Raw genomic sequence first — 11,859 nt, 5'->3', positions numbered from 1 at the left:
AATGATGTTGAGGAACACATAAGAAATTATAAAATGGCATATCAGACTCTATGGGCCGAATAGTCTAAGTCTGGTCCTTTTTTTAATGTTCGTGTGGTGTTATGCTATCGGGTATTCTCTTCCTGAGACAGCATCAGAGGCTCGGATTGATACATATTTGATTGAAAAGGCTGACTGGGATTGTGGGACAGAGTTAGAGGGCGGAATGATTTATGTCTATTCCTAGTTATTTTATCCTTATATCTAAAAAGGAGCAGTGATTTGATGTGAGATTAACACAGTTTTAAAATAATAAGTCACGTCACACAATGAAATAAGAATGTCCCTTTCCCTTTAGTGTTGAGCTATCTGTGGTATTCTCATCCTCAGGGAGCAGTGAAGACTCAGTTATTGATGATATTCAAGGCTGAACTCAACTGAGCTTTGCTGGACAGGAGAGTAAATGTGTATTGGGAACAGACAGGAGTCGGATGGTCAAACACAATCGAATGAGCAATGAGCATTCTGAATGGTGCCGCTGAATGGCTAACTGCTGCCCCTACCCCATGTGTTATTCCCTCAAACCAACCACCTGGATGTTACAGAGATAAACTGATGCCCCTCCCCCTTGTACTGAACCACGATTTTCTGAAAAGTGTATTAGCTGGATACATGTTTAATCTTGTTAAGGAGACTAAAGCTGGATATTTTTTTTGTGAATGAGACGTGTTGATATTAACACAAATATTATGAAGATATCAACCTATTTTTAAACAAAAATACGCAGACACATATAAAGATGTCGTCAACTTATAAAGCGGGCACATTTTTGGTTTGCTCATGAAAGGCACTGTGCACAACGGCAGCAATGATGCACCTGTATATAGTTCATTATCATCCATTCCAGAGAATGGTCATGGAGACCGCACATGGTCCAGTTTGATGTTCAGTTGACATTATTGTATTTTTCCACACAGAGAGGGAGAAAAATATTACTTGCCTCAGAAGCAGCAGCCAATTGGTCTCTCTCTCTTACTTTGTTTTGCTTGAAGACAAGGTGTAGGAGAAGAAAATCCCTGAGTCATCTTTACCACTCATGGAGGATTCCTGAAGTGGGACCATTCGGCGCAGCCATTTTGGCGCCATGCGCTTTGGCGCGGCCTGTTTAGCACAGCCCATTTTGCTGCAGACCCATTCAGGCGCAGAACTATTTCGGCACAGTGCATATTTATTCCTTTTCAGGCTTAGTTAAAACATTAATGAAAGCACTAAAAATAAAAATAATGTTTATTCCCTTTAGTAAAAATGTTAAAAGGAGAAAAGTAAATGCAGTAAGTTCATCACGAAAAATCTAAAATATGACGTTCATTCAAAATATGGGCAATCCCTCGTAAATACTCGACATCATTTCTCTCACTAAATCTTCTTACGAGTGTTTGTATTCTAGTATCTGCTTCTTTAATTTCAACGGAATATCGTGCCCTGCTATCAGATGCTCATAGTAAATGTCCCTTCCTCTCTGAACTTTTCAGAAATTGTTAATAAATTTCCAAACAACTGGATGTTCCACATCAAGCTCTCATTATAATCTCCTGTGGCAGCTTCTGCATTATGGTTTGTTCTGTCCTCATTGTTTAAAGTTCTTTCATATAAATTCCACTTTCTAACTGGAAAAAGCGGTGGACGCCGACCATTTCCTCTGCGTAATCTTCTATCTACATTGTTATCCTCGAACCAGTCCAGCAGCAGTTGAAGTTCATATGGAAGCGCATCAGACAAATGTTCAATAGCTTCATGAATGTTTACAATCGGATTAAATGCAAGACCAATTATCATTTTAGCTCTGAAAGAAAACTGAGTCAATGTCATACTTACTCAAGTGTCTTTTTAACATTTTTACTAAAGGAAATAAACATTAATTTTATTTTTATTGCTTTGATTAATGCTTTTATCTAAGCCTGAAAAGGATTAAATATGAGCTGCGCTGAAATAGTTCTGAGCCTAAATGGGTCTGCGGCAAAATGGGCTTCACCAAACAGGACCCACCAAACAGAATGAAGTATTCAGTAAATTACACAGCAGAGGGAGACACAATATAACCATCCCAGGCTGTTATGCAGAACCAGGGGCGCCCTGGGTAGCTGTCAGGAAATACAGAGTATAGATGATTACTCATTTTGTGTTTGGAAAGCTGTAACGAGTGGAATTCTTCAGGGATATGTGTGAGCTCATCAACAAATTACAATCCATATCAATGAACCAGACGAAGGGGATGGAGCTCAGTTGCTCATGCACCAGGATAGTCATTCAATAAGATGTCAAATGGAGACAGAGAGTCTGCAATGGGATACAGACAGGAGGAGGGCAGAGAGTCTGCAATGGGATACAGACGGGCGAGGACAGAGCGTCTGCAATGGGATACAGACGGGGAGGGCAGAGCGTCTGCAATAGGAGACAGACAGGGGGAGGACAGAGCGTCTGCAATGGGATACAGACAGGGGGAGGGCAGAGTGCCTGCAATAGGAGACAGACAGGGGGAGGGCAGAGCGTCTGCAATAGGAGACAGACAGGGGGAGGACAGAGCATCTGCAAGGGGATACAGACAGGGGAGAGCAGAGTGTGTGCAATAGGAGACAGACAGGGGGAGGACAGAGAGTCTGCAAAGGGATAAAGTCTGGGAGAGGACAGATCATCTGCAGTGGGATACGGACAGGGGGAGAGCAGGGCATCTGCAATGGGATATGTACAGGGGTGGGGGAAGAGCGCCTGCAATGGGATGCAGACGGGAGAGAGCAGAGTGTGTGAATTAGGAGACAGACAGGGTGAGGACAGAACATCTGCAATGGGATACAGTCTGGGAGAATTCAGATCATACGATACAGAATGCGATACAGACGGGGAAGGGCAGAGCATGTGCAATGGGATACAGACAGGGGCAAGGCAGGGCGTCTGCAATGGGATGCAGACGGGAGAGGGCAGGGCATCTGCAATGGGATACAGGCGGGGGATGGCAGGGCGTCTGCAATGGGATACAGACAGGGGAAGAGCAGGGCGTCTGCAATGGGATACAGACATGGGGAGAGCAAAGTGTGTACAATAGGAGACAGACCGGAGGAGGACAGAGAGTCTGCAATGGGATAAAGTCTGGGAGAGGACAGATCATCTGCAATGGGATACAGACAGGGGGAGGGCAGAGCGTCTGCAGTGAGGTACACACTTGGGTCGGGATGCTCGTCTGCAATGGGATACAGACGGGGGAAGGAAGAGCGTCTGCAATGGGATACTGACAGGGATAGGACAGAGCATCTGCGATGGGATACAGACAGGGGAAGGGCAGATTGTCTGCAATGGGATACAGACAGTGCGAGTGGAGAACGTCTGCAATTGGACACAGATTGGGGGACGGCACAGCAACAAGCAATGGCATATAGACAGGATAGCTGTGAGCAAAGCTTCAGCAGAAAAAGAAACAGTACAGTATATATTTGATGGAAATTTGCTGTTTCGGGGAAAAGATAATACAGCAGGAATTTATTTAAATGCAAGGAGAATGCAGAACTCAGTGTTTCAGAGGGATTTGTGTGTCTTCGTACATGAATCACATCAAATTACACTGAAAATGTTACAAGTGATTTGGAAGGTAAATGTAATGATTCTGCTTCATGCAAGGGCTGTTGGGTATGATCTTAGCGATGTTTTCTGCATCAGTACAGGGCATTGCTGAGATTAAATCTGTTGTATTATGTGTAGTTATAACTGCCTAAACTGAAAATAAAAACAAAATTGCTTTTGAAACGTTTCAAAGATGTTTCATTTTACTCATTCTTGGGATGAAGACATTACGTTATGAAGAATTAACAGTTCAGCCTGAGAATGAGGGATGTTTTATTGACAATATAAGATATTCAGAAGAGTGTAGTTGGTGAATACCGGATGGATGTTTCTTCTTGTGTGGGAGAATAAAACTGGGGAAATACTTTCAGAATAAGTCAGGTTCAAAGGAAAGGTCATTGGACAGAAAAATTGAACTGTGAATTCTCTTCCTACATGCTGACAGACAGGCTGAGCTTTTCCAGCAATTGCTGCATATGTTTAAGAATATTCATTTTAACACAGACATTGCGAAGACATGAAACGCTTATTTTTACATTATGCAAGAACATATTAACACCCCTTCAAAACAAGTAGGACTATTTATTGTCAATAAATTCATTCTGCAATACTGCACTGACCTGGATTCGAGAATGTGATGGAGACATATAGTTCGGATAATGTTCAAGAATAGCTCACAGAGTCCAGTGTGGGACCGATAACGTTACTGTTTTAACTTACAGATGGAAAATGTAGCCTATATGTGGAGGAACAGTCTATTGCTCCCTTTCTGCTTCTCTGCTGCTCATCACAGAAATGTGTGGGATTGAAAAAAAAAGCCCAGACGTCTTTCCCACTAATGGAGGATTTCTGATGAGGATTCATTGGAATCTCCCCATTGCCTGAAGCAAAACAATTCAGCCAAATTCAATTGTTTCAGGAATAAATTCCATTGTCAGAAGGTTGTGCGAGCAGAATAACTGCAGAAGTAATTCTGGGCACAGACAGGAGATTCTGTGGCTGCAAATGGGAATCTGGAATGGTGTGTAGCCTCCTACATGCCAGGGTCCAGGATGTATCAGAGCAGCTGCAGAACGTTCTCACCGCGGGTCGGTGGTGGTGGGGGGTGGGAGGGGGCCGTGGGCAGCAGCCAGAGGTCATTGTGTACATTGGTACAAATGACAGAGTAACACAGGTAGAAATAGTGATGACATCCTGCAGCGTGATTGTAGAGAGCGAGGGAAAGGGATAAAAGACAGGACCATGACAGTGGTAATATCCAGTTTATTTCCAGTGCTTCGTGCCAGTCAGGGTAAGAACAGAAGGATATGGCAGATGAAGGGGTGGCTAAAGAATTTGTGCAGGGGGCAGAGATTTTTGGATTACTGGGATCTTTTGTGGGGAGAGGCGACGTGTTCAGGAAGGACGGGTTGTGACTGAACTAGAAGTGGACCAATATCCTGGGAGGCAGGCTTGCTAGTGCTGCAAGAGAGGATTTCAACTAGATTGGCTGGGGTTGGGGTGGGGTGGGATCCTCAACAGCAGGGACGCAAGTGTGAGGCTGGAAAGAGATACAGTAATCAGAAACAGTAAAGTGAAGAGACAGGTCAGGCTGGAACATGACAGGGAGTTAGGAATGTCTGTTGGATTAAATTGCAACCGTTTCAATGCATGATGGCTGACAGGTAAGGCCGATGAACTCAGGGCGTGGATAAGTACGTGTGATTGGGATATTATAGCCATGACATACACATGGCTAAGGAAGGGACAGCCCTGACAGCTTAATGTAACAGGGTATAGGTGCTTTATGTGGGACAGAGATAGTGGAAAGTGGGGTCGAGGAGTTTCATTTTTGATTAAGGCGAGTATCACCGCAGTAATCAGAGATAAAATAACTGATGGATCATGCTGTGAGGATTTGTCGGGGGAGCTAAGGAATAAGAAGGGAATGGTGATAGTATTTGGATTGTATTATAGGCCCTCAATAGTAAACGAGGAATTAGGGGAACAAAAATATGTAGACAGACAGGGGAGACTTGCAGAGCCATAGGATTGCATGAGTAGGAGATTTTAATTTTCCTAACATAGACTGGGAATGACATAGAATTAAGGACTGCATCCAATTAAGTGTTTTCACAATAGTTTCCTAAAGCAATAAGTAGAGGGTGCAACTCGGGAAGGGACAAAACTTGACCTACTCTAAGAATTCGGGCAGCACAGGTGACTGAGGTGACAGTGGGGCACCACTCTGGGACCAGTGGCCATAGTTCGATTAATTTTTAAATAGTTATGGAGAAGGACCAAACTAGTCCACAAGTTCAAGTTCAAAATTGGTGCAAGTTGAATTTTGATGGAATTAGACAGGAGCTTCTCGGGGTTGGTTGGATGAGTTTGTTTGCAGGCGAAGGAACCTCCTGTAAGTGGGAGGCGATTAAAAGTGAAATGTCTACAGTTCAAGGTCTATATGTTCCTGTGAGGGTAAAAGGAAAGGTTGGCTGGAAGAGGGAATCATAGATGTCAGGAGAAATTGAGGATTTGACCAGCAAAAAGGAGGCATGGCTCAGGTCCAGGCAGTTGGGATCGAGGGAATACCTGGAGGTGTACAGGGGAATACAGGAGTTTACTGAAGATGGAAATCAGAAGGGCGGAAAGGGGGCACAAGATAGCTTTGGCTGAGAAGATTAGGGTGAATCCGAAGAGGTTCTTTAAGTATATTAAAGTAAAAAGAATAACTAAATGAGACTATGACACCTCAAGGCCCAAAGTAGACATGCATGTCTAGAACCATAGGAGTTTTGCGAGATTCTCAATGAATGTTTCTCCTCTTTCTTTAACGTGGAGAAATACATGAAGACTTGGGAGGTTAACAAAGATCGTAGTGTTATCTTGGTGTGAGTCAATATCACAGGAGAAGACGTGTTTGATGCATTAGAATGTATGAAGGCGAATAAATCTCCCGGTACTAAACAGTTGTGTCCAAGAACACTGCAAGAGGCTACAGAAAAAAATACCGGGACCTTGGTTGATATTTTTACATCACCGTTAGCTACATGTTAGGTTCCAGAATATTGGAGAGTAGCAAATGTTGTGCCATTATTCAAGAAGGGAAGCAAAGAAAAATCTTTGATCTATAGACCAGGAAACATAACATCAGTGGTAGGTAGGTTACTTGAGAAGACTCTGGGGGATGAGATGTACATGCATTTGGAAAGATAGGGTTGGTTTAGAAATAGTTTTTTTTCAGATTCCTTAAAGTCTGGAAACAGGCCATTTGGCCCAATAAGACCACACCGACACTCCAAACAGTAACCCACCCAGTCCTATTCCCCTACCTTATATTTAGCCCTGACGAATGCACATAACATTATGGGTAACTTAACATGGCCAATTCACCTGACCTATACACCTTTGGATTGTAGGAGGAAAATGGAGCACTCAATGGAAACCCACACAAACACAGTGAGAATGTGCAAACTCAACACAGAGAGTCACCCGAAGCTGGAACCAAACCCGGATGCATGGCACTATGAGGCAGCAGTGCTAATCACTGAACCACCATGCCACCCTTGCTTTTTTCAACACAGTTCAACGACACAGGTACAAAATCTATTCTGCCCTTCACCCATGATGCACGTTCCAATATGACATACCATGTACAATTTATTCTCCACTGAAAATATCATATTATTATTATTTATTAGTTTGTTGTTATTAATTTTAATAATTATTATTAATAGTTGTTTGTAGTCTGGAAAGATTGCATGGCTTTGTGAGTGGGAGATGATGCCTCTCAAATTTGTTTGCGTTCATTGATGAAGTGTCCAGGAATGTTGATGCGGGCAGGGCGGTAGACGTATTCTGTAGATTTTTCAGTAAGGCCTTTGACAAGGTTACCATTGGTAGGCTGGTCTAGAAGGTTAGAATCGCATGGAATCCAGAGGGAGCGGGCAAATTGGACACACAATTGGATTCATGGTAGTAAGCAGTGAGTAATAGTGGAAGGATGCTCTCGGACTGGAGGCCGGTGACACATGAAGTGCCTCAGGGGTCGCTGCTGGGCCTGTTGCTGTTTGTTATCTGTATCAATGATATTCTTGTTAATGTACAAGTCATGATTAGGAAACTTGAAAATGACACTAAAATAGGTGGTATCGTGGACAGTGAGGAAGTAATCAGAAATTGCAGCAGGACCTTGATCAAACTGGAGAAGTGGGCCGAGGAATATTTTGGCAACGTTAGATCAAGGTAGAAGTTTCATGATGATGGGTAAGACCTTAAGGAGTGTAGTTGAGCAGAGAGACCATGGAGTTTAGGTCCACTGTTCTCTGAAAGTGGGGTCATAGTTAGACATGATAGTGAAGAAGGCTTTTGCCACACCTGCATGCATCGATCAGGACGTGGAGGAGAGCAGTTGGTAAGATATGTTGCAGTTATACAGAATGTTTGTGAGGCTGCACTTGTAGTGTTGTGTTCAGCTTTAGTTACATTTCGATCGGAAGGATGTTTTTAATTTGGAATGTGTGCAGACGGAATTTGCAAAAATGTTGCCATGACTCAACAGTATGAATTATAGGAGAGGTTGGACAAGCGAGGACTTTTTTTCTTTAGAGCATAGGCGACTGAGAGGGATCTTATAGAAGTTTACTTGGATAGGGAGAATGGATCCAGCCTTTTTTTCCTAGAGCTGGAGAATCGAGGAGGAGAGGGCATCAGTTAAAGGTGAGAGGGGAAAGAATAAGAGGGAAACTTATGGGAACTGTTTTACACAAGTGTTGGTACACAAAGTGAATAAGGTGCCAACGGAAGTAGTGAAGCATTTATATTAACGATATTCAACCGGCATTTGGGCAAGTACATGGACAGGAAAGTATGAGAATGTTATGGGCCAAGTGTTGTGAAATTAGGTTACTGTGGTTGGATATTTGGGTCAGCATGGACGAGTTTGAGCCAAAGGGTCTCTCTGCCTCTCTCCATGCTGTAGAACTTGATGACTCTACAAAGAGAACAGCATTTGGGTCAAACTCTCATTTTTCCTTTGGTCATGAGTTTGAACCATATTTGGACAATGTTCTTTCAAGTTAACTTTGCAGATATTTTGCTTTTCAGCTTGTTATCGACAATACGTGTGTGTGTGTCTGTGTGTGTGTGTGTGTGTGTGTGTGTGTGTGTGTGTGTGTGTGTGTGTGTGTGTGTGTGTGTGTGTGTGTGTGTGCTTCTGTGTGTGGGTGTGTTTGTGTCTGTGTGTGCTTGTCTGTCTGTGTTTCTCAGTATTTTTCAAAGGGAAATATCAATGTATATATTTGCAATATCCTCTCGTCATTCCTGTTTCCATCATAGTTTGAGCAACTTTGTTTTGGTCATAAACTTGTTGTTTTAGCAGTTTAAAGAAATCTGCCTAAGTTGTTCCTAACACTGACCCTGACACACTCGGAGAACTATATCATTGGCCATATCACCAACCTAGTAATTTTTTTTTTGTGGCCCGTGGAAGATTGGGACTAGAAAAGGGAGCAGTAAGCAAAAAAAAACACAGGAAATTATCGACTCGATCAGCCAACGTCAATGTCGAGACTTCATTGGAGGGGATTCTGAGAGATAGGATTTACATCTATTTAGAAAGACAAGGAGTGATTAGAGATAGTGAATATGGCTTTGTGTGATGCAAATCATGTCTCATTAATGTGATTGAGTATTATGAAGCTGTGACAAAGACGATTGAAGAAGACACTGTAGTATACATTGTTTACACAGACTTCAGCAAGGCATTTAATAAGATTCCCCATCGTAGACAGATTACTAAGATTAGGTTGTATGTAATCTAGGAAAAGCTAACCAATTGGATACAAAATTGGATTGGAGGTAATGGATTGTTTTCCAGACTGGAGACCTGTGGCCAGCGGTGTGCTGAAAGAATCAGTGCTGAGCTCACTGCTTTTCATCACGGCTATAAATAACTTTGATGTAATTATCGGAGGCATGGTTAGTAGGTTTACAGATAACATCAACAAAACGGTGCAGTGGACAGTGAAGAAGATATCTCAGAATATAACGGGACCCTTGACCATCAATGACTCAAGTACTGGCAGATGGAGTTTAATTTACGTAATTGTGAGGCTTTGCATTTTGGTAAGTTAAAGCAGGTTAATGCCCTGGGCAATGTTGCTGAACAAAGAGACCTACGGGTGAAGATTCATAGTTCCTTGAAAATTGTGTTTAGGTCGATAGAGTGGTGAGGAACGTGGTTGGTATGCTTGCCTTAATCAATCAGAACATTGAGCATAGGAGTTAGCGTAGCGTGTTGTGCTTGTACAGGACGTAGGTGAGGCCACTTTAAGAATACTGCGTACATGTCAGTTGACTCTGCTGAAGGATGGATGTTGTTAAGCTTGGAAGTGTGCAGAAAAGATTTACAAGGAGTTTCTGGAACCTGATGGTTTAAGCTACAGGGAGATGATGAACAGGTTGAGGCTTTTTTACCCTTGGGTTGGCAGAGGCTTAATAGTAGAGGTTTTAAAATGTCCTGAGACCGTCCATGACAGAGGTACTAAAAAGTACTGAGGGGCATGGATATCCTGAATGGGCAAGATATGTTTCCCAGTGTAGGGCATCCAGAACTAGACCGCATGGGTGAAGATTACAGGGCAAAGACTTAGAAGGGACCTGAGGGGAAACTTATTTCATACGGAGGCTGGTGGGTATACTGTCAGAGGACGTGGTGAAAGCGGGTACAATTACACGTTTAAAATAGATACATAAATAGGAATGGATCAGAGGGATGTGGGACAAATGCTGGCAAGTGGGACGAGATCTGATTAAGATGCCTGATTGGCATGGACAAATTGGACAAAAGGATCTGTTTCTCTTATTCTCACAGCGGGATGAGGAAGAAATCTAAAAGGGCCATTCGAATGGGAACTCTCTTCCCCAGAAGTTTGTGGGGCCTCTCTGATTACAAGTATTCATAGCTGAGTTAGTTAAAGATTTCAAAGAGAAGCGAGTCACGGATAATGGGACACAGAAAAGAAAGTGAGGCTGAGACCACAATCTGATCAGCCACGATCTTAATGCCTGGTGGAGAAGGCTCAAATTCTCTAAAGACCCACTCCTACTCCTCAGTCCCATGTTTCTGTGTTCCATTCAACCCCTCAAATCTGTTAGACAGGAGCAGTTGGAGTCCACTTACTGTTAAAGCATGGTGCGCAGAAACAGAAGAGACCATTTCATCCCTCAAGACTGTCCCACACGGTTTGGCAGATTTGGAAAATGTAATTGGAAGACCCAGGCTGGATATGAAAGAGGAGATTGTGAGGACTGCAGATGCTGGAGATCAGAGCTGAAAATGCGTTGCTGGAAAAGTGCAGCAGGTCAGGCAGCATCCAACGAGCAGGAGAATCGATGTTTCGCGCATGAGCCATTCCTGAAGAAGGGCTCATTCCCGAAACGTCGTTTCTCCTGCTCCTTGGATGCTGCCTGACCTTATGCGCTTTTCCAGCAGCACATTTTCAGCTCTGGATATGAAAAAGGTCCCTCATCTCTCTTTACAGAGCTTCCCCTCTCTGTAACTTGTGCTTCATTTGTTGATCATGTTGTAGACCCAGATTTTCTGTGAATACAGCCCCCAAATCTCACACAGCGGATGGCTCACAAAATTCGCTGGTCTCCCTGATTGTGACATTCCATAACAGACCTTCCAGGAAAATAACACCTACCAACTTTCCAGTAACAGAATGGGAGAACATCAAAAATAGGGGCAAGTCATTCACATCCCAAGCCTGCCTTGCCCTTCACTAAAATCAAGGTTGATCTGCTCCAAGTCTCAAATCTTCCTTTATGTCCAAGACTTCTTGCGCACTTCCATAGAACACAGAACAAAGAACAGTACTGATTTGGAGATGTCGGTGTTCGACTGGGGTGTACAAAGTTAGAAATCACATAGCACTAGGTTATAGTCCAACAGGTTTAATTGGAAGCACTCTAGCCTTTGGAGCATTGGTCCTTCATCAGGTGACAGTGGAGGGTTCAATCCTAACACAGAATTTATAGCAGAAATTTAGTGTGATGTAACTGAAAGTATACATTGAAAAATTGATTGTCTGTTAAGCCTTTCATTTGTTAGAATACCATGATAGTTTCAATTCCTCATATGTAAATCATTAAACTTTTTTTTAAGTTGCATTCTCAGGTTAGCTGTTAATAATGGTGACAGCTAGATAATATGTTGAAGGTGTTGGCCCCCTGTGTTCTCTGTCTATGCCATGCTGTTTAGACTTTTTTTTTAGATTGATTCTA

Source organism: Hemiscyllium ocellatum, chromosome 14 (assembly GCF_020745735.1).
Source record: "Hemiscyllium ocellatum isolate sHemOce1 chromosome 14, sHemOce1.pat.X.cur, whole genome shotgun sequence".
NCBI lineage: Eukaryota > Metazoa > Chordata > Chondrichthyes > Orectolobiformes > Hemiscylliidae > Hemiscyllium > Hemiscyllium ocellatum.
The sequence above is the reverse complement of the archived record's forward strand: the minus strand, read 5'-3'. Positions refer to the sequence as shown.